This window comes from Pseudophryne corroboree, chromosome 6, assembly GCF_028390025.1.
Source record: "Pseudophryne corroboree isolate aPseCor3 chromosome 6, aPseCor3.hap2, whole genome shotgun sequence".
Taxonomy (NCBI): Eukaryota; Metazoa; Chordata; class Amphibia; order Anura; family Myobatrachidae; genus Pseudophryne; species Pseudophryne corroboree.
The window spans coordinates 82,233,699-82,257,996 of NC_086449.1; the positions used below are offsets into that span (position 1 = coordinate 82,233,699).

Here is a 24,298-nt window from a genome sequence, read left to right on the forward strand (position 1 = left end):
TTGCCCCATTGGTGTTGGGGTTACCCTGGTTAAGGGCCCACAATCCTCAATTTGACTGGGTATCTGGGGAGATTCTTAGTTGGGGTACTGATTGTTTCAGGAGTTGCTTGAGCCTTCCAGTCAGGCTTTCGCAGCTAAGTTTGCCAGGATTGCCAGGATGTTATGCAGATTTTGCGGACGTGTTCTCCAAAAGAGTTGCAGAGGTACTACCTCCCCATCGCCCCTATGACTGTGCCATTAATTTGTTGCCGAATGCTAAGCTTCCCAAGAGCAGGTTGTACTCCCTGTCACGTCCTGAGACTCAGGCTATGGCAGAGTACATTCAGGAGAACTTGGCTAAGGGATTTATCAGACCTTCACAGTCTCCAGTTGGGTCGGGGTTCTTCTTCGTGGGTAAAAAGGACGGTTCGTTGCGACCCTGCATCGACTTCAGGGAATTGAACCGTATCACGATTAAAAACTCATACCCACTGCCTCTCATTTCGGTCTTGTTTGACCAGCTTCGTACTGCCACCATTTTTTCTAAGATTGACCTACGCGGTGCGTACAATCTAATCCGAATAAGAGAGGGGGATGAATGGAAGACTGCCTTTAATACCCACTCAGGGCATTATGAATATTTGGTGATGCCTTTTGGGCTCTGTAATGCCCCGGCAGTCTTCCAGGACTTCATGAACGATGTGCTCAGGGAATATTTGGATAGATTCTTAGTTGTATACTTAGATGACATCCTAATCTTCTCCCATTCCCTGGAGGAACATCGGAAGCATGCACGCTTAGTCCTCCAGAAACTCAGAGACCACCGGCTTGGGGCGAAGCTGGAGAAGTGCGAATTTGAAGTTCTGCAAATCGCATTTCTAGGATATATTATCTCCCCAGAAGGTTTCCAAATGGAGGGTTCCAAGGTACAGGCAGTCCTGGATTGGGTGCAGCCCACTAGTTTGAAGGCGCTTCAGCGTTTTCTGGGCTTTGCGAATTTTTATAGACGATTTATCGCTGGATTTTCGTCTATAGTGGCGCCCTTGGTGGCACTCACTAAGAAAGGGGCGGATGTTGCTCACTGGTCTTGTGAGGCCAAAGCGGCTTTTGCCCGTCTCAAAAGGGCATTTGTCTCGGCCAAGGTGCTGCGACACCCAGATCCAGAGCGTCCTTTTGTGGTGGAGGTGGATGCCTCTGAGATGGGTATTGGGGCAGTGCTCTCTCAGATGGGGGTGTCTGATAATCGCCTTCATCCCTGTGCTTACTTTTCCCGTAAATTTTCGCCTGCCGAGATGAATTATGACGTGGGTAACCGGGAATTGTTGGCTATTAAGGATGCACTCGAAGAATGGAGACACTGGCTTGAGGGGGCTAAGTTTGTGGTCTCAATTCTCACCGACCATAAGAATTTGGCATATTTAGAGTCAGCGAAGCGCCTCAATGCCAGGCAGGCACGATGGGCTTTGTTTTTTGCTCGCTTTAATTTTTTGATAACATATCGCCCTGGGTCAAAAAACATCAAGGCTGATGCGCTCTCGCGGAGTTTTGCTCCAATCCAGGAGACCACCGAGGAGCCATTGCCCATTGTGTCCCCATCATGTATTAAAGTGGGCATTACCCAGGACCTCTTGTCATTAGTCCTTAGAGCACAGGAGCAGGCTCCTCCAGACCTTCCGGTAGGTCTTTTGTTTGTGCCTCCTAGGTTAAGACAGCGAGTGTTCCTGGAATTCCATGCCAAGAAGTCGGCAGGTCACCCGGGTATTGCCAGAACTCGGGAGTTGCTATCTAGGGCAGTGTGGTGGCCCTCGGTGGCTAGGGATGTGGATCAGTGGGTTCGGGCATGTGACATCTGTGCCCGAAATAAGACTCCTAGAGGGGTTCCTGTTGGCCCATTACATCCACTCTCAATTCCATCTAAGCCATGGACCCACATTTCAATGGATTTTGTGGTGGACTTGCCCAAATCCTCGGGGATGACAGCCATCTGGGTTGTCGTTGACAGGTTTTCGAAGATGGCGCACTTCGTTCCATTGGTTGGGCTGCCATCGGCCAGACGCCTGTCTGAATTATTTATGCTGCATGTTGTGCGCCTCCACGGGTTGCCACTTGATGTGGTCTCTGACCGCGGATCCCAGTTTGTGGCCAAATTCTGGAGGGCATTTTGTTCCGATCTCCAGATTTCTGTCAGCTTGTCGTCAGGCTACCATCCGCAGTCTAATGGGCAGACTGAAAGGGTGAACCAGTCCTTGGAGCAGTTCCTCAGGTGTTATGTCTCCAAGTGTCAGACTGACTGGGTTGCTCATCTGTCCATGGCGGAGTTTGCCTATAACAATGCGGCTCACTCTGCTACAGGGATCTCTCCCTTCCTTTGTGTGTATGGGCATCATCCTAAGGCCAATTCTTTTGACCCCCCCGGACTCCACGCCTGGTGGTTCCTCTGTGGTTTCGGTCCTTAGAGGTATTTGGAGGAAAGTGAAGAAAGCCCTTGTGTCTGTGTCATTAGTGACCAAAAGGGTTTTTGATAAGCGGAAAAGACCCTGCAGCTTCAAATTAGGAGACTTCGTCTGGTTGTCTACCAAGAATTTGAAGTTGAGACAGCCATCTCATAAGTTAGGCCCCCGGTTCATCGGTCCTTATAAGATCACTAGGGTTATCAATCCGGTGGCATTTCAGTAAGATCTACCCCGTTCTTTGGGTATCAATAAAACATTTCATTGTTCCCTTTTAAAACGGGCGATTAGTAATCCTTCTTCCAGTGGAAGACCTTCCCCTCTTCTGATACGTGGCCAGAGGGAGTTTGTTGTTGAAAGGATTCTTGGCTCCAAGATGGTTCGGGGTCGGCTGTCATTTTTGGTGCACTGGAAGGGGTATGGCCCGGAGGAGCGGTCGTGGGTGCGCAGTTGTGATCTTCATGCCCCCAGACTGATACGCTCTTTCTTCTCGCAGTTCCCCGATAAACCCGGTGGTAGGGGTTCTTTGACCCCTCGTCAGAGGGGGGGTACTGTTAGGGTCTCCTGCTCTGTGCTGCCACGTCGTCATGGCAACCGGGAGACAAGTGCTAGCGGAGTAACCTGAGCGTAGCTTATACTCCGGTTCGGGTCTTTTGCTGTGCAGTGGTTACAGGCTCTGTGCACGGCAGGGGATCTGGTGCTGGTTTTTGTGCTCACAGTCTGTGAGGTCTGAGTGGGGCGTGGACAGCACCTGCTATATAAACCCTCTTCTCAGGTTAGGCAGATGCTGCTGAATCTTTGTTGGTTAGTCAGTTCCTGAAAGCTAGCTAGTACTGTGTAAACTTTGTATTTGTTTGTTGCTTACTGCAAATAGGCCTTGGGATTTGGTATTACACTCTGCCAATCCAGACCTAGCAGTAAGACTGGAGTCAGTCGTTTAACCTGCTGGGGTTCTTTTGTTACTCTGTGAACCTAGCAAGTTTGCGGCTGTATTCTCAGACTTGCCTGCCAAAATCCTTTCTCACTGTGCAAGGTGTTCAGGTGTCAGTTTAGTGGCAGTAAACTGAACCAGTGCACTGCAAGTGAGGAATAGGATTGTGGAGACTCTCCTTGTGTCTATTATTCTATCTCTGACCAAGGAGTTTACTGCCACACCCGTTGGTAACCCTTTAGGGTTTTGCTGTTGCCCTTAGCAACAGCATTTCGGGTTCTCTACGTATTTAATCACAACATCTCGCTTCTTTCCATCTGAGCTTTCCTAATACTAGGGAGACACCCAGTTTCTTAGCCTTTGGGCTTCTCTGTTCACTTTGTGTTTATTTTGTTACCCTATCACCTTCTGTGTATGTAATGTCATATTCCCCAGTCTGTCTGTGAGTTCATTTGTTTTGCATCCCTCTCCGTTCAGACACCAGTACATTCCTGCTGGCACTGGTGTGCATAACACACCCGTCCGCACCTGGGTCCGTGTCTCAGCGGAGGCTCAAGTGGTGGACACCCCCTTGGACGGGCGGCCCCGCAGTAGACGACGGCGAGTCCGGAGCGCAGAGGCACCCGGGGCCAGATTAAACCGACTCCGTAAGACGCGCCAAGAACCAGGCACCCAAGTGAGTGAGCGGGACGCCGCCACTCACCCACGTTTGGCAGCACCACTGACTTTATTATATTCCGTGGAGACAATTTGCTTCACTTAACAGCATTTTGATTTAGTGTGGAGAGAGCAATATAGAGAGACAGCATCAAGTACCAAGCAACCCGGGCTGTTTACCACCATACACCTAAATTGTTTCACTATCCAATCAAAGTGATCACATTCCTCATCCTACTTCACAGTACACACCAATATACTTCCTCTAAAACATTTTTCATTCATTCTTCCCTTTTCTTCCTTTCTTCTTTCTTCTGCCATCGATGCTCAAATCTTCGTTCCCTTTACATAATTCACCTTCATTGTGTACTTGTTCAACACTGTATCCAAAATTTGTGATTTCATATTTATTACATTTACTGAGTAAAGTATACATTTAGATAAATTTGTATTAATCTCATTTGTAGCATTAGGCTGAACACAGCAGTGACACTTTTTTTTGCTTATCTGCATAATATTACATCCAATACTTGGTTTATGCTCATTTAGAAAAGTTTACAATTTATGAATTTAGATCAGTTTTACTGGTAACAAGCACTAGAATCCTCACACACTAGGCTGAGGTCAGCACATCTTTTATATTATAATTTGTCCCCTTTTTACACATTACGGCAGACAGCGTCCCCTTTTTACACTTTTACGGCAGACAGCCTCCCCTTTTTTTACACATTACGGCAGACGGCGTCCCCTTTTTACACATTATGGCAGACGGCGTCCCCTTTTTACACATTATGGCAGACAGCGTCCCCTTTTTACACTTTACGGCAGACAGCGTCCCGTTTTTTACACACTATGGCAGACAGTGTCCCCTTTTTACACAGCGATAGATAGATAGACAGAAAGACAGAACAGATGATACTGTCTCCACTGGCTCAGGCTCCCCAGTGAAGCTTCTGGCAGATCCAGGGCATGGGAGAAGGAGGAGGAGGGAGCTGCAGCAGCACACTGTAATTGGTGGAGGCGCCGCTGCAGCTGTCCCTCTGCTTCCACATAGGCTGGCCGCTGCCACTGCCGTGGTGAGGGTAGCGCATCCCAGCATTCACAACGGTGGCGGCGGCCAGCCTATGTGGAAGGAGAGGGACAGCTGCAGCGGCACCTCCTCCACCTCCCTCCTCCTCCTTCTCCCCGTTGCTGGGTCCCTGCGCTCTCCTCTTAAGCCGACCACCCGCAGCACACAGCGGCATGTAATGAGTTAGTTTGACTCATTACTTGCCGCTGACTTTGGGCCCCTTCACAGTGGCGGGCCCAAGTTCAAGGCACCGCTTGCACTGGTGGTAGTTCCGCCAATGGTCAGTGATGACAAGGCTGCATGTGACATGATGTGAGTAGGGGAATGCAGGTAGCACAAACCCACACACTGACAGTTATATAGTGGAAGTAGCATGGTCCCCCAGCAGCACAGAGTATATCAGGAGATACATAGTGTGCTGCGCTATATAAGTAACTGTAAAAAAAATCGCTCATTTCACAGGGGCACTGACATGATGTGAGGAGGGGAATGGAGACAGCAGGAAGCCACAGACTGAGAGTTGTATAGTGGGAAGAGCAGGGTCCCTTGGGGGACCAAAAAGGGGTCCGTCCACTACAAAAAGTGTGTCAGGGAAGCAAGATATGCCTATATACTAGATCTCCAACCAACGTAAATTAACGAACAACTATCATTCGCATTTACCATCCTCATAATGTAGCAAAGCACGGGTATTCAGCTATCTACAATGTTATTTATACTGTGTGTTTAATATTTGAATTTATTTTTGTAAACAGACGTTCTTAAAATCCCAGGCAACACCGGGTACTCCAGCTAGTTATAACATGTAAGTAATTACCTATTATGTGCAAAAGTTCCATAATTCATAAAATCTCCATACGCATGGAACATGTATGGGTTCAGTAAGATTTACCGGGTGGGAAACCACCCGTCAATATACCGACAGGAGCACCCCAGTCGCCAGTATGCTGGCAGCGGGGCGAGCACAAAGAGTTCCCTTGCAGGCTCGTTGTGCTCGCCACGTTGTGGGCTCGGTGGCTCGATACGCTCGCCACAGGTTCTATTCCCACTCTATGAGTGTCGTGGACACCCACGAGTGGGAATAGCCCTGTTGCGTCGGTATTCGGCTGCCGGCATTAACTGTCGGTATTCTAGCATCGGTATCCTGAACGCCGGGATCCCGACAGCCGGCAAATTAAACGTATACCACATGTATATCCTATGGGTTGGAACTAATTGAAGGATATAATAGCCAATGCTGGATATAGAACTCGCTTATAACAACATTTCAATATGAGAACGTGTAAGGGACGAGGTAAAGTGTCCCACAATTGCATTGATATTAGACAATGCTGTAGATCTACCATGGTTAGTCTCACCACATTATGCACGTATCCAGTGGTCCGGGCATCTGCTAGTGTGGTAGACGGCTCTGAATAAAGCCTCGGGCTCCATGCCAAGCACTGTGTGCCACAGATCACTGGGGAAACAGTGTCTATCTATGTTCTACCATATGCTTGTGCTGATGACGGCACAGAACCTGCTGTGTCAGTTGCAGTGAGAAGCTCTCCTGAGCCAGTAAGATGTTTTCTCTTTTGTTTATCCGCTTAGTTCTGTGCCGTGGGTAAACCAGGTACTGCAAGATATCTCAGACAGCTGGAAAAAAGTTCAGCATAGTTACTAATGCACTTCTTTGCTTGAAGCATTTTTCTTCAGAGGGGAATAGATTACGTTCAGAGAACCTGCACTGAATTTAATTAGCATATGCATTTCTTAATTGACCCACACCTGGAATATTCATTTAAATATAAAACATTAATATAAAACATTATATACTGTATAAAACCCCTTCCCTGACAGCAGCAGCTGCAGCTCTTTTCCTCAGCTGCAGTGAGGCCCGGAAAGTGCTCAAAATACAATATTTTCAGTTGTATTATTTTTTTTCTAAAGGTGTATGGCCACGCCTCCTGTGATAAAGCCACACCCCCTGAAAAGTACATTGGCCCAGCCAGGCTCTCTACTGCCCTGAATCTAGCTTCCAGTTTTTTCACCTACAGTATGTAACTAAGATGCACATTTTCAGCCAGAAAGAGGTTTGGCGCGGTGGAATCGCATGGAAACTGGCATGCTGGGAGGGGCTATTTGCCACGACTGTATCCACAGTGTATATGAAAACTTCTGTAAAATTAAGTTGAGTATATAACTGATTTTTCAATTCGATACAGTAATTTACCTAATCTCTAACTTATATACATTACTCTCAAATTCAAAGGGGTAATTTTTATAAAACAAATTTCATCAGGGCCGAAACTAGGATTTTTGTCACCCGGGGCAAGGCAGTAATTTGGCGCCTCCTCCCTCCCCCCCCTCAAAAAAACCCATACAGAACAAAAAAACAGACAAACAAACCCTATCACACTAAAATAATCAAATTATCAAAAGTTTTGAAAAAAGGGGATACTATTGGAAAATATTCCCCTATGTGCATCAAATGCCCTATGCGTCACATGCCCCGCCACCGTGATCAACTACATGCTCCTCATACATTGCACTATATCATAATAACACTTCATCACTGCACTACATTCCCCTATCCACTGCACTACATCGCTATACTACATCCCCTACACGCTGAAATACATCACTACACTACATGCCCCTATGCACTACACTGTACTACATACCCTATATGCTATACTACATCGCTACGCTACATCCCCTTATATGCTACACCACATAAGTGCACTACATGCCACTTTCTACTGCAATACAGTACTACACTATATAACCTATATGGTACACTACATTACTGCACTACACCACACTATAAGCTACACCAAATCCCCCCATCTGGGAGGCAAAGCGAGGGGTTGATATTGCTAACTGGGAGCACAGTACGCTTCTATAGCTTGTACGGTGCACCGCACGCTAGTCGCAACACTGCATAGCAAAGAAGAGAGTTTAAGACAGAAGCCAACATAGGAGAGATCCCAGGTACTGGAGATCACCCGCACAGTGTTGCAGCCAGCTGCGGGCAGACAGGTGGGTCAGATACATTGCCCTGGGAGCTGTATGCTGTCTCACTGGAGCACCACAGCACTACCAGTCAAAAAAAATCAAAAACGTGTTTCTCTGTAACTCCTTGGCTCCCCGTCAAATCCTGCACCCGGGGGCACATGCCCCCTTAGCGCCACCCCTAGTTACGGCCCTGATTTCATTAGATTGCGGAATCTTGGCGTTGTCCTGGATGGTGGCTTGACACTTAAACATCAGATATCAGTCACAATCAAATCCTCATTCTTTCACCTGAGGAACATAGCCAGAATCAAGCACTTAATTCCCTCAGATGATATGCCAAAAGTCATACATGCATTTGTATCATCTCGTTTAGACTACTGTAATGCCCTCTACCTTGGTCTACCAGCAAAAGAATTGCAACGCTTACAGCTGGTGCAAAACACAGCTGCCAGGCTATTAACCAGCCAGCCCCGTTCTAGCCACATAACACCCATCCTCTACTCCCTTCACTGGCTGCCTGTAAGATGGCGAATCATCTTTAAGATCGGCTTACTGAGTTTCAAAGCATTACATGACCAAGGCCCAAGGTACCTGAAACAGCTTCTGACCCCATACTGCCCCACTCGATTACTGCGATCTGTAGATGAAGGACTTTTAGAAGTACCTAGAATCTACCGTAATTCATCTGGGGGTCGAGCTTTTAGTCATGCGGCTCCGACTCTATGGAACTCACTTCCCCGCACAGTGCGAGAGGCCCCAACTATAGAATCCTTCAAAAGTAGACTCAAGACTTTTCTGTTTACTCAAGCATTTCCATAATGTCCCTTTTAGTATCTTCATGCTTCTGTATTTTATGAAAATGTACTTCATTATTTTCTGTACTATATCATGCTATGTATCTGTTAAGCGCCTTGAGTCCTATTGGAGAAAGAGCGCTATATAAATAAATTATTATTATTATTATTATTATTATTATTATTACATACACCAGTGTTTCCTTTTAGTATAGTTGCTATGCCTCATAGTTCTAATAGAACACAGAGTAAAAAAAGAGAATGTACAGCACAATCTAAATATATTACTGTACATTACATTTCTACGTACCCAAAATTTCATATACCCACATAAAACTCTAGGAATCTTAAGGAGTCTAATTATTAGTTTTAATATTTAATATGTCACTTTTTCTATTAATCATGCCATTTGGAGGTGATCATTATTTGCACAGCAAACTGGTTTTATGTTTTGAAGGATTAGACAATAAGGCGGATGCTACAGTAATAATTTTTTGCATTTCCAGAGTACTCATTATAAACCCTGGCGGACTAATGTCCCGGGTGGTATTCATGTGACCGGCGGTCTGCTGACCGACAGTCACATGACCTCCTCCACCATCCTGCCGGCTCAGTATCCCGATGGTCGGCATGCCGACCAACAGGGACTATTTCCACTCGTGGGTGTCCACGACACCCATAGAGTGGGAATAGAACCCGTGGCGACCACAGGTCGCCACCGAGCCCGCAGCGTGGCGAGCGCAGCGTGGCGAGCGCAGCGAGCCCGCAAGGGGCTTGCTGCACTCGCCCCTCCCCGCCGGGATCCCGGCGTCGGTATGCTGCCGGGATCCCGGCGTCGGTAAGCTGACCGGCGGTCATGAGACCGCCGGTCAGACATACTACACCCAATGTCCCTAAGGGGCAGGTTATGAGATTAAAACATAGCAGCACACTCAAGTCAGTTTTTCTTTGTCTCAAGCACAAGAATTAATTTTCAACTTTTCAATAAATAAATATATATATATATATATATATAATATATACACACATACACAGTACTGTGCAGAAGTTTTACACAGGTTTGCAAAAAATGCTGCAAGGTCATACCTCTTTCACATCTCATAAATAATCCGGGTTGTTGCTGAGTCGACCCGGGTCGAGGTGCCGTGTGAAAGTGCCAAAGTGAATAATCCGGGTCGAGCACACCAGCATTTCTACCCAAGTTAAAAGAAGGGTTAAACATGGGTCGGACCCAGGTCATTGTGCAATGTAAAGCATCTGACCCGGTATATGCAACCGGGTATCAGAAAAAGGTGCTGATTGGCTGTTTATGTGTCTGATCAGTCCCCAGCCCCTCCTTTTATTTCCTTTGAAACCTCATCAATGTGAGCCAGAAAAGTCAGTTTTAAATCACATCACAGTGTTTAACATGGGTGTTCCGGGTGAAAGGCACCAACCTGGGAATAACCCGTGTCGAAACTGCAATGTGAAAGGATCTGAGCCTGCTCGGACTCATGTCGGACCTGGGTTCAAAATCCGGGTCCGACCTGGGTTTGCGATCTGAAAGCGGAATCAGAATGCTTTCAAAAATAGAAGTGTTAATAGTTTATTTTTATCAATTAACAAAATGCAGAGTGGATGAACAGAAGATAATCAAATCAATATTTGGTGTGACCACCCTTTGCCTTCAAAACACCATCAGCTCTTATAGGTACACTAGCACAAAGTCAGGGATTTTGTAGAATTAAAGTCAGGTGTATGACTAACCAATCATAGCAAACAGGTGATAATGATCATCATTTTCATGTGTAGGCTGAAACACAGTCATTAACTGAAACAGAAACAGCTGTGTTGGAGGCTTAAAACTGGGTGAGGAACAGCCAAACTCTGCTACAAAGTTGAGGTTGTGGAAAACAATTTCATGTCACAGGTCATACACCATGGCAAGACTGATCACAGCAACAAGACACAAGGTAGTTATACTGCATCAGCAAGGTTTCTCCCATGCAAAGATTTCAAATAAGACTGGGGTTTCAAGATGTGGTGCTCAAGCTCTTTTGAAGAAGCACAAAAAACAGGCAACGTTGAGGCCCGTAGATGTAGTGGTCGGCCAAGGCAATTTAGTGTACCGGATGAAAGACACATCATGCTTTCTGCCCTTCAAAATGTCCAGCAGTGACATCAGGTCAGAACTGGCAGAAACCAGTGGGACCCAGGTACACCCATCTACTGTTCGGAGATGTCTGGCCAGAAGTGGTCTTCATGGAAAAATTGCGCCCACAAAGCTATACCTTTGTTGTGGAAATAAGGCCAAGTGACTCAACTATGCACAAAAACATAGGAACTGGGGAGCAGAAAAATGACAGCAGGTGCTCTGGACTGTTGAGTCAAATGTTGAAATATTTGTCTGTAACAGAAGGCAGTTTGTCCGCTGAAGGGCTGGAGTGCAGTACAATAATGAGTGTCTGTAGGCAATAGTGAAGCATGGTGGAGGTTCCTTGGGTCTGCATTTCAACAAATGGAGTTGGAGATCTGGTCAGGATTAATGGTGTCCTCAATGCTGAGAAATACAGGCATTTATTTATCCATCATGCAATATCATCAGGAAGATGTCAAATTTATTTTGCAGCAAGACAATGGGCACAAACATACAGCCAATGCCTTTAAGAACCATCTTCAGTGTAATGAAGAACAAGGAGTCCTGGAAGTAATAATATTGCCCCCACGGAGCCCTGATCTCAACATTATTGAGTCTGTCTGGGATTACATGAAGAGACAGAAGGATCTGAGCAAGACTACATCCACAGAAGATCTATGGTTAGTTCTCCAAGATATTTGGAACAACCTCCTTGCCAAGTTCCTTCAAAAACTGTGTGCAAGTGTACCTAGAAGAATTGATGCTGTTTTGAAGGCAAAGGGTGGTCACACAAAATATTGATTTGATTTAGATTTCTCTTCTGTTCATTCACTTTGCATTTTGTTAATCAATAAAAATAAACTATTAACACTTACATTTTTGAAAGCATTATTTTAGCCACACCTGCCTACAATTTTGCACAATACTGTATATGGGGGGTAATTCCAAGTTGATCGCAGCAGGAATTTAGTTAGCAATTGGGCAAAACCATGTGCAGTGCAGGGGAGGCAGATTTAACACGTGCAGAGAGAGATAGATTTGGGTGGGGTGTGTTTAATCTGCAATCAAAGCGATCGAGCTTTGTCCCCTTATCATCACCAGAACAGGTACAGCTCATTAAGAATAAATACTCCAAAAAGAGGAAGAGACCCCAGCATAGAGGGCAACGAGGAGGACTCAGAGTGCAGAGGAAAAAAGCGAGACGTGAGATACTGAAACAATCTAATATATATAATTTGTCATCAACTGAACTCAGTTTGGATGATCAGAAACTCTTGAGTCGAGGTCTCAAATTTGCACCCACTAAACCTCCAGACCAGTTTAATTTATTTGTTGATCTGAATAGATACGTTCGCTCATTAACGAGGAAAAGATATTTTGCTTCCAAAAAATTAGATAAGATGCAAATAACAGGTTCATCCATTATATTGGATGATCAAGATTATGTTGCTATCGAATTACTTGAGTCATTACAATTGGAGAGTAACATGGTCTCAGGTCAAACTCCGCTATATAATATAGCCAGATCGGGAGAGAGACTCAATAAATTTAGAAATAAGTCCCAATTTTTTCCTCTGCAATTTAAGAGTCCACAGATTGATATTTTTTATAAAAAAAACTTTGGATGATTTTGATGCTATATGCCGTAAGGAAGCAAAGATTGTCAAATATAAACAGAATCTACACCTAAGAGAAAGGAAATCATTACAGAAGTTAATGAAAGACCCCTCCCTTGTCATTAAGCCAGCGGACAAGGGAGGGGGTATTGTTATCCAGGATACAACTGATTATCTTTTAGAGGCCAATAGGCAATTGGGTGATGTTGAGGTTTATACCAAATTGATGGGTAACCCCACCAAGGTCTTTTTGGCATCCCTCACTACACTTGTACAGGATGCATTTAATGATGGAGTCATAACGAGAGAGGAAACGAACTATCTGATTCCCTCACATCCCATCACACCCACTTATTATCATCTTCCCAAAATTCACAAATCACTCACTACACCTCCTGGGCGTCCCATTATTTCTGGTGTTGGATCCCTCACAGCTAATTTATCACATTTTGTTGATTTCTTTTTACAACCGTTCGCCACTTCACTACGCTCGCACATTAAGGATACCACTTCCTTTTTGAATTCCATTTCGGAAATTAAGTGGAAAGATACATACTTTTTTGTCACATGTGACGTAAGCGCACTTTATTCTAATATCCCCCATGCTAAGGGAGTAGCTGTTATTGAACAATATTTAAAGAAGTCGGATTTCTTATCAGAAAGACTTCAAAAATTTATTGTAGATTCTATTTCGTTTATCTTATCGCACAATTATTTTTTTTTCAATCACATGTATTATTTGCAGACACTGGGGACGGCCATGGGGACGAGGTTCGCGCCTAGTTTCGCCAACCTATACATGGGCGCCTTTGAGGGACTTGGGCGCGGACCTTGTCTTCTATGGCCGCTATATAGATGATTTGTTTTTTATTTTTGATGGGGATTGTTCACATTTTTCTAATTTCACCTCACTTCTCAACAATAATGAGTTTAATTTACAGTTCACATGCACAGTAGACAGGTGGTCCGTTTCCTTCCTCGATATCACCATCTCAATTTTTGAGGATAATATAGTAACTAAAACTTACAGGAAGGAGGTTGACAATTATAACTTCCTTCATTTTGACAGCATGCACTTTAAACCTTGGATGAGAAACATCCCTTCGGGACAGTTACGACGGTTGCGCCGCAACTGTAGTAACCAAGGGGACGTCAATACACAAGCTCTAGAACTTGTGGGCGCCTTTAGAGATAGAGGTTATCCCACAGATTTAATTAATTCTGCTTTGGAAAAAGCGACCAAATTTGATCGGAACCAGCTCCTTAGCTATAGGACTAAGAATACTGCTTTCAAAGAAGACCTACCACACTTTTTCTCAAAATTTAATAGTGCCTCTGGAAGAATAAAAAAGGTTCTGACCAATAACTTCCCGATCTTATTGACAGATAAGATTCTTAAACCAGTCATAGGCCATTCTCCCTCTGTCATCTTTAAAAGATCAGAAAATTTGACACAACATCTAGCCCCCAGCCTGTTTGTGGACAAAATAATGGGGATTAATAATAAAATACAAAATACATCTGTCTCCTGGCTCAGGAGTACACCCAATGGTTGTTATAGATGTGGTGCAGGAAACTGCACCACATGTTCCTATATCCAGAATAATCTGCATAATTTTTTGAATCACCCCGGAGAGACAAATATCCCATAAAATCCTTTATCAATTGTAATAGCGAATATATTATATATGTGCTGGTTTGCCCCTGTGGGCTCCAATATATAGGGAGAACGATTCGTAAGCTAAAAGTTCGCTTTTTAGAACATAGACGTAACATCACAAAGGGATTCTTGAATCACGGGGTTTCAAAACACTTTTTTCATTTCCACAACAGAGATCCTAAAGATCTGAAGTTAATAGGCATTGAGACCATTAGCCCCACATGTAGGGGGGGAGACAGATTTAGCAGGCTCTGTCGTCGGGAGAACTTTTGGATACACAGAATGGGGTCACTTGCTCCTGGTGGCCTCAATGAGTCCATCGAGATCGATGGGTGATGTCTTTGTCTCAACATTGCCATATCGCTCTGCCATTTTGGTTCATGAAATTCAGCAGCTGTACTAATATAAATGTAGAATATAAATATATGTAGGGTATTTTTTCCACTATCCCATATAATAGTGTTTTTATATTGATTGCGGGTATTTATATACTTTAGATCTTTTCGATACTCTTTAAATAATTATACGTATAGGATTATTATTATGATCATGATTTATTATGATCATGATTCATAACTTTATGTGTTTTTTTCAAATTCTATGTAATTGTATATCTAACAAGATTTGTATTTATATATGGTTTAGTAATGTTGATATTATCATTATACCAACTTCTTACGTGGTTTTATTTAATTTTTTGATTATTTGACATTGTTATACAAAGGACAGCTCTTAGTCATAAAAGTTCCTCTGTATATCTTATATATATATTTATTCTTTATTATGGTCCCCTTTCATAATGAATATGGGTGTCTTCGTTACCATACATAGTTTCGATAATCCCCAATATATATATAAGTTCACAGCACCAAATAGGATGCATTATAAAATATAGCTGGGATATATGTTCAGATACAATACACTAACAATGCTTTTTGTGTCCACGACACTCTATTTTTATTATTAATTTTTGTTTCTTGTAGATTTATGCGTTAGCTCCGCCATTATATATGTTTTTTTAACATACATATGTTTTATTGATTATAATTTATTTTATTAGGTTTGTCAATTTTTAAGATATATAAACCAGATAAATTGTTATCTAAACAGCCAAGGAATTCCTTTATGCAAGTGCATGTGTTATCATTGATGTATGATTATACTGACTAGTTACATCTGTGGAGGCATAATTAAGAGCCCTTTAAATCACATACATCGCACAAAGAGGAGTCCTCTTTGAAAAAGTCACGGGTCACGTGACGAAACGCGTCAGGACTCCTCCTCTCTTTGCAAATCACTGAACACCTGTATTCAGGACGTATTAAGGCCACAGCCATTTCTTCCGGCTTCCCCAACAGCAGCCGCGGACGGCTTTCTACGTGGCCACACGATCAGCTGCAGACGCCGCACGGCTACGGCAATCATCCCCAGCGTTCTCCACCTCGGTCCTTACCGGCGGACGGTGCACGTCCAGGTAACTTGGAAGGAACGCACACATATACCCGGGCTTAAGATACCACCCGATCCAGCAGCTATACATCTGCCGCTCACAAGTACCTGCACAGCACTTGTAAGGTGGAACAAGCAGGGTAATCAAACAAACCGTGCAGCCGGCCGACAGATCCAGATACTCTACGTTTCCTCCAGCTTCTATATCTACTGGGCAACCTTTGGACTCACCCGGGGACGCTCGGGTTCACCAGCCCTTGTGGAGAGGTATTTCACATATCAATTCATGCTGACTATCACTAATACGTGCAGTCAATGTGACACATTCAGGAATCACGTTTAGCAGCTGTGGCAACAGTGTTTCTAAAAGAGACTGCAACATTCTGATACACATTTCTTGAATCGTATAGTTCAGTGATTTCTTAAGTATATTAATATACTATCAAGATTTAGATAAACTCATGTAATTTTTAAATTATTGTTTTTTATATATCATACTAAAATCATAAGGAATATCAATTGTGAATTATCCATTATGAAATAGTATTTTTATATTACTATTAATAAATATATATATTTTATATTTTCTGCATTATTCCTTGGCTGATACCGAACCTGTGATATTTTGGTGTGTGTTTCTCATGAGCGCCTCTATTTTTATTCTATAATCTAATTTGCAGTGTAAAAATAAAGCAGCCAGTATTTACCCTGCACAGAAATAATATAACCCACCCAAATCTAACTCTTTCTGCACATGTTATATCTGCCTCCCCTGCAGTGCATGTGGTTTTGCCCAATTGCTAACTAAATTCCTGCTGCGATCAATTTGGAATTACCCCCATGATTTTAACGATCACAAATCACGCTCTAAGGCAGATTTCCTCCATTTCAAACTTATGCTCTCATCCTTCAGTGCTGCCCTTTCCCTCGCTAAACAGTCATACTTCAAGAACCTCATCTCTCAGTCTTCGAACCCCCGGTGCCTCTTTGCACCTCTCAACTCCCTCCTCTTTCCACCCCCACCTCGTCTCCCCTCCTCACTCTATGCTCCTGACTTTGCCACTTATTTCACATACAAAATTGACTCCATACATTAAGACATCACATTCCACCAAACCATTAGCAACCAGCCTCCTCCTTTCCCTTACCACCCCTACCCTTCCCCCTCACAAACTCTGACATCTTTCTTACATGTGTCTGATGAGGAAGTCATGGCCCTCACCTGTTCCTCGCCCCCTTCCACCTCCCCAGTTGACCCTATCCCCTCCCGCCTCCTCCGCTACCTCTCTCTCTCTCTCTGCCTGCTCCCATATTGCCCACCTCCTAAATCTCTCTCTCTCATCAGGCACTGTCCCCTCTGCCTTCAAGCATGCACTCAACACCAACCCTTCATCCACACACTCTCTCCAACTATCGACCCATCTCTCTCCTCCCTTTTGCCTCCAAACTCCTTGAGCGTATTGTCTATAACTGCCTTACTGCCTTTCTATCCTCCTACTCACTGCGTGACCCATTCCAGTTTAGCTTCTATCCTCTCCACTCCACTGAAATTGTCCTCACAAAAGTCAGCAATGACCTCATTTCTGCTAAATCCAAAGGCCACTACTCTTTGCTTATTCTTCATGACCGCTCTGCTGCTTTTGACACTGAACCATGCTCTCCTTCTGCAAATCCTTCACTCCCTTGGTCTGCGTGATACTGCCCTCTCCTGGCTGTCCTCCTACCTCTCTGACCATTCCTTCTCTGTCTCCTCTCATGGCTCCACCTCCCCCCCCCACCACACACACACTTTCACTTACTGTAAGTGTGTTCCCAAGGTTCTGTTCTTGGTCCTCTTCTTATCTCTCTCTATACATCCTCTTTAGGCAAACTCATTAGCTCTTTTGACTTACAATATCATCTCTATGCTGATGATACTCAAATCTATATTTCCTCCCCTGACCTCTCACCGGCTTTCCTCACTCATGTATCCAACTGTCTCTCTGCTAACCCTTCTGGGATGTCCCAGCATTTTCTTAAACTTAACATGTCTAGAACTGAGCTGATCATCTTCCCACCCTCCCACACAACCTCACCTCCCACAATTTCATTATGTATTGATGGCACTACTATCTCCTCTAGCGCCCAAGTGCAATGTCTTGGAGTAATCCTTGACTCCTCCCTCTCCTTCAAACCACACATTCAGCACCTCTCACAAACCTGTCATTTTCATCTCAAAAATATCTCCCGGATCAGACCCTTTCTCACCCAAGATGCCACTAAGACCCCTAGCCACTCACTGGTCCTCTCCAGACTGGCCTACTGTACTCTTCTCCTATCGGGCACCCCTGAAAAATACCTCTCTCCACTCCAATCTATCCTCAGTGCTGCTGCCCGACTCATCTTCCTCATGAAACATACTGCATCCACATCCCCTCTCTTACAAGCCATACGCTGGCTCACCTTCCCCTTCAGAATCCATTTCAAGCTTCTCACACTCACTTACAAAGCCCTCACCCACTCCTCTCCCAGTTACATCTTTGACCTTATCTTCCTTTACATTCCCACCTGTCCTCTTTGCTCTGCCAATGCACGGGTGTGGATCATAGGGTCGACCACACTTAGGTTGTCAGTCATTAGGTCGACCACTATTGGTCGACAGTGACTAGGTCGACACCTGAAATAGGTAAACACGGTCATTAGTTTGACATGAACACGGTCGACATGGAAAAAGGTCGAAATTAGTTAAAAAAAATGGTGACCAGGAAACCAATTAGTGCACCACGTACCCTCGCATGGCGAGTGAGCTTCGGGCAAAGTGCCTCGTTCCGCTATTGCTGCGCTCGGCACAGGTAATCATTCCCAATTGTAGTCCACGTGGATCGTAAAGTATGAAAAAGTTCAAAAAATGAAAAGAAAAAGTGAAAAACTCACATCGACCTAGTACATGTTGACATAGTGACCATGTCGACCTAATGCATGTCGACCAATAGTGGTCGACCTAATGACTGTCAACCTAAGTGTGGTTGACCTAAAGACTGGACACCCCATGCACGCTGCCTTTCCTGCCTACTGATTACCTCCTCCCACTCCTACCTCGTGCTGCTCCCCTTCTCTGTAATTCTCTACCCTCTACCCTCAGACTCTCCACCTCTCTACAAAACTTCAAAAGGGCTCTCAAGACACATGTCTTCACCAAATCCAGGCATCTACCATCCTAAGCCCTCTGTGGCCCAAGCTCACTTTCTACCCCATCTGTGTCACCCCTGTCTTTGTGACCCTCTCCTTTAGAATGTAAGATTTCACGAGCAGGGCCCTCTTCCCTCATTTGTCTGCCGCCCTGATACTTATTTCAGTGTTTATATACCCTGTACTTGTATTGAATTGAAAGTCACTGTCTTCTTGTTTTGCCTATTTGTTTAAGTACTCTGTAATTGGGTGCTGCGGATCCCATGTGACGCCTTATAATTAAACGTTAATAATAATAATGAATGTGAATATTTTAACTATTCTGTTTTGATATATGATCCACTCCTTAAAGATGTTTTGTGAAGAATCATATTAGAGACTGGACAGAACTTTTTTCCAGCTCAGGGAGATATCCTACAACACATGGTTTACCCATAGGACTAAGCAGACAAATAACAGGGAGGTCGATCCGCAGCCACAGGAAACCTCTTGCTGGTCACGCTAGCTTCTCACTGCAATTTGCATCATCAGCACAAGTATTTGGTAGAACATGGGTTCGGTATATTGTCGATATTCAGCATGTTGACATTCATTATGTAGACATGGTCATATTGTCAACATGCAGCATGTCAACATGATTAGAATATCAACAAAAGTTGTGGTCAAGTTGTGACCTACAGTACCTGGTTCGGCAGCTCCAACAATTGTTAATGCTGATCAGGTGGCACTTCAGGTGGGATCGCTAACCCCTCCCCCTAGTGCCTAACCCTAACTGCCCCTCCCACAGCCTTACCCTCCCCCTACCCTTAGTCCCTAACCCTAACCATCTGGTGCACAGGCTAACACTAACCCTTACCACCCTAGTTCCTAACCCTCCACTCCCGTAGCCTAACCCTAACCGTCTGGTGCTACGGGCTAACACTAACCCTCACCACCCTAGTTCCTAACCCTCCCCTCCCGTAGCCTAACCCTAACTGTCTGGTGCTACGGGCTAACACTAACCCTCACCACCCTAGTTCCTAACCCTCCCATCCCATAGCCTCACCCTAACCGTCTGGTGCCACGGGCTAACACTAAACCTCCAGTCCATGCAAGTACGCAGCTGTGTAGAGCGACACACTGTGGAGGGCGTCAACACTGCGATACTAGGACTGCTAGCTGGAAGCCTGTGAGAGGAGTGAGGTTACGTAATGTACGTAGCCTTCAGTACATACCCACTGCATGGAACACTCTCACCACTACTGTCCAGTACCCGCAACCAATCAGAGAGCTCTGGGGCGGGGTCTGTTGATGGCAGCGGCTGCTGCTCTCCCAGCTACTGCTCTCCTGTGCGGGGTGATTTGAAAGAATGGTACAGCCCCTCATTCAGAAAGCGTCACCCGGACCTCGTATGTAAGACAGACCGCTGGCGCTCCGAACGTGACACGGCCCTTTAGCCAAGGTTGGGGCCATGAGATGGTGAGAAAGCCCTCTGGTGATGAGATGGTGTGACCCAGGGACACTGTGCAGTGCGCCCTGCAGCAGCAGGAGGCCGAGGAGTGTCCTTTTAGGTATACGTGCAGGATGGAGGATACAACACCGCGACCTGCACATGGCGTCCCTGCTTTGCCAGCTGCTGTTCCCAACTCCGGAGACTGACAGCATGAAGTGCGCACTTCTGCCACACTGCCCACAGAGAGCGGGGAGATGGGGAGGACAAGCACTGGGACAGGTTCCCACTGTAACCCACTATCTTATTGTACCCTTAGGGGTACTGTTGTGTGGCCACACCCCTTCCTTGTGAAACCACACACCCTTTTGTGGCAGCGTGCGCGCTGTCCCTGTGAAAAGTGGATCCCATCAAGGGGTGCCAACATTTATTTTCACTTACCAAAGAAAACTAATCTCTGGCCGGCTGAGTCTATGCAGAATGTCGGCATTTCACACGTTGACTTTGTGAACATGTCAACACTGGAGATTTGGACATGTTCAGTGTTGACATTTCAACAATGTCGACATCATTACTGTTGACATTGTGGTATATCCCAAGTAAAATAGACCCTGACTCCCCAGTGATCTCTGGCGCATGGTACGTTGCGACTAGCACACTAGCAAATACCTATCATGTGATGAGACTAACCATAGTAGATCTACAGCACAGTTTAATATCACGGCTTTCCAAGACTCTTACCAAAATCTATATCCAGCATTGCCTATTCTATTAATCAGTTAGTCCCAACTCATGGGATATACATGTTCCATGCTTACGGACTTTTTATTCTGTTGCACATAATAAGTAATAAATAACACGTTATAAATATTATACCTGGAGTTACCATAATACAATTTACTATCCGCATTTCATTTGCTTTTATTATGAGATCTTTTTCTATGCATCGGTTCTCTGTGAATATGATACTTTAGAAATTGTCATTTGTATGTTTTATGGGGTGTATTGTCAGGGGCGGATTGGGAACAAAAAGCGGCCCTGGAAAAATTTGTACTAGTGGCCCCACATGGGCAGCACCAGAGGTGTAAGGTCTAGCCATGGCAGCAGCACCCTTCCCCCAAGACTTTCCAGATAGTGGGCATGTCCAGCATTAAGGGGGAAGTTAAAAATAAATAAAATTAAATATTATGAGCACATTATATGATACACCTTCAGAATTTAAGAAACTATATAATTCTTTAGAAAGATATATTTTCTTGATTATTACACCAAACGTATCCCAATCACTATCCACTCAATCTTATATGTCAGCCAAGCAGGCAGACAGAGCATACACTAGGTCATCTGCAATCACAGGCTAAGTAGCAAAGTAATTTTCATATATGCAAATTATTTAGCATCTTATTCATTATGTCTATAAAAAGGACCACATGTCCTCAAACAAAACAGGCCCCACGGGTGCGTCGGCCCACCGGGAATCTTCCCTGTAAACCCTATGGGCAATCCGCCTCTGTGTATTGTTATATGCATATGATTACAATTACTCCAGCACTTTTTCTCATTTCTGTGTCTGTCGGACTGCAGCGCTGTGTTAGTCTGGATTGGTTTTATTTTTGTGGTTTTTGAACCCATCGCAGCAGCTTGGTTAGAACAATACTCTGTGTGGTTAATTAATTGAATTGAATTAAATTATACCCATGGTTGATATCCAGACACGCGTCACAGGTATTAGTTCTTAACAAATCCACAAATGCATTACATTATGAAATCTCATAATAAGCCTCAATGAGTAGGAACCGTACGTTACCATTGTAGCAATATAACATGTGCAGAGAGCGTTAGATTTGGGTGGGGTGTGTTTAAACTGAAATCTAAATTGCAGTGTAAAAATAAAGCAGCCAGTATTTACCCTGCACAGAAACAAGATAACCAATCCAAATCTATCTGCCCCACCTGCAGTGTACATAGGGGGTCATTCCGAGTTGTTCGCTCGCTAGCAGTTTTTAGCAGCCGTGCAAACGCATTGTCGCCGCCCACCGGGGAGTGTTTTTTCGCTTTGCAAAAGTGTGAACGCCTGCGTTTTTCCAAACACGCCCAGAAAACGTCCAGCTGACACCCAGAAATGCCCCCTCCCTGTCAATCTTCTTGCGGTCGCCAGTGCGATTGAAAACGTCGCTAGAACATGTGCAAAACCACAATTCTCTTTGTACCAGTACATTGCGCGTGCGTATTGCGATGCATGCGCAGATTAGCCGATTTTTACACTGATCGCTACGCAGCGAACAACGGCAGCTAGCGATCAACTCGGAATGACCCCCATAGTTTTGTCCATTAGAGAAAGATTTTGCTGCTGCAATCAGGTCTGAATTAGGCCCTAGGTACATTAATAAGAGAAAGTCCTTTAGTATGTATACCCAAATATGTATGTATATATAATTAAAAACCAGTAATAACTAAAAGGCACTAAAGATACGAGATAATACAATTTGCTTTCATGAATTATATAACCTAATAATTATGGTTAAATTAAATTAAGGGGAAGATGTACCAAACCTTCTAAAGAAGAAAGGTGAAGAAGTTACTCATGGCAACCAATCAGATTTCATCTATCATTTTATAGACTGTACTTGGTATATGATAGAATGAATCTGATTGGTTGCTATAGGCAACCTTTCAATTAGTCCTCTTTTGAAAGTTTGATACATCTCACCCTAAGTAATGTAAAGAGAATGGCAACGTTTTGATAGTAGACAGTATATTCAGGAGTCTAGTTTGTACTTTTGCATGCATGTAATCAGAGAACAATATATTGTGTGTAGTGTTGGCTCGGTCTGACCTTGGAAATGTGGAATATTGTTGGTCATTTGCCTAAATGTACTGTACTTGGCGAGAGAAACTAAATTAATTTGCATCATGGTTTCTAAATCCTTAGTGTCAAAGCCCCCATACATCAGCAATCCCCATTTCCCCGATCGGAATGCATCGCTGATCTGCCGACTGGCGTTCATCGATAATCTGCGATCCGTCGATGAATCGGGGGAAATTAAACATGTTAAAAATCCCTGATTTGCCGATCCTGCCCATTTGCAGTCAGGATCAGGGGATTCAGGATTTTTAAATGTTTAATTTCCCCAATTCAGCAACAGATTGCAGATCATCGATGACTGCCAATGTGCCGTCGGATCGGGGAATCAGGGGAAACGGGACCACTGATGTATGGCGGTCAGAGTAAGGTGAATAGGCAAACAGAGTTGGGGGATCGGCAAATACTGTAGCGCCAATATGCCGCTGATGTATGGGTGCCATAAGTGTATCAATCTGCTGTATGCTACAGTGTAACATGACTGAAAAAAGAACTAAAATAGCGACATTTGTTCTTAGTATCCCACAGGGAATAAATGATCACCATATCCTAATGTAGTGACTACGATTAGATGCACTGGTACTGGGTGGCCAGTAAGTCTAGCTTAAGTTTTAACGGGTATATTCAATTCATGTCGGATCCTTTCCAACGGAGAGGATCCGACAGTTCAGATTCGGCCAGCATTCCGACAATGCAGATTCGACTTGTTAACAAGTCGATTCTGTATCACCCTAAAACTGTCGAAAAACAGCCGTGTTTTCGACAGAAATACGTGGATCGGCTAGTGTTTTTCGACAAGTGCCGGTTTTTCCGACAATCGGAAAAACGGCACTTTCATTGAATAGGTCGAATGCAAATTTGACCTATTTCTGATCTATGCTCATTCATTAAACTTTTAGGGATCTATTCAGTTGTTGCTGGTATTTCCGACAGTTGGAAATATCGGCACCAATTGACTAGACCCCTAAAAGTCTAATGAATGAGCATAGAACAATTACCCCAGTAATGTTTTAAAAATACCTGTCAATGGGGGTCATTCCGAGTTGTTCGCTCGTTGACGATTTTCGCAATGGAGCGATTAAGGCAAAAATGCGCATGCGCATGGTACGCAGTGCGCATG

General features: G+C 44.3%; 2 protein-coding genes across 6 annotated transcripts in view; one reads left to right on the top strand and one right to left on the bottom strand.

The window, feature by feature from the left end:
• The window catches only part of LOC134936364 (3',5'-cyclic-AMP phosphodiesterase 4B-like), a 943,065-nt gene that overhangs the window by 354,271 nt on the left and 564,496 nt on the right, over positions 1–24,298 (top strand). The gene's annotated exons all lie outside the window — the stretch shown is intronic.
• The window catches only part of LOC134936365 (uncharacterized), a 166,070-nt gene that overhangs the window by 141,107 nt on the left and 665 nt on the right, over positions 1–24,298 (bottom strand). The gene's annotated exons all lie outside the window — the stretch shown is intronic.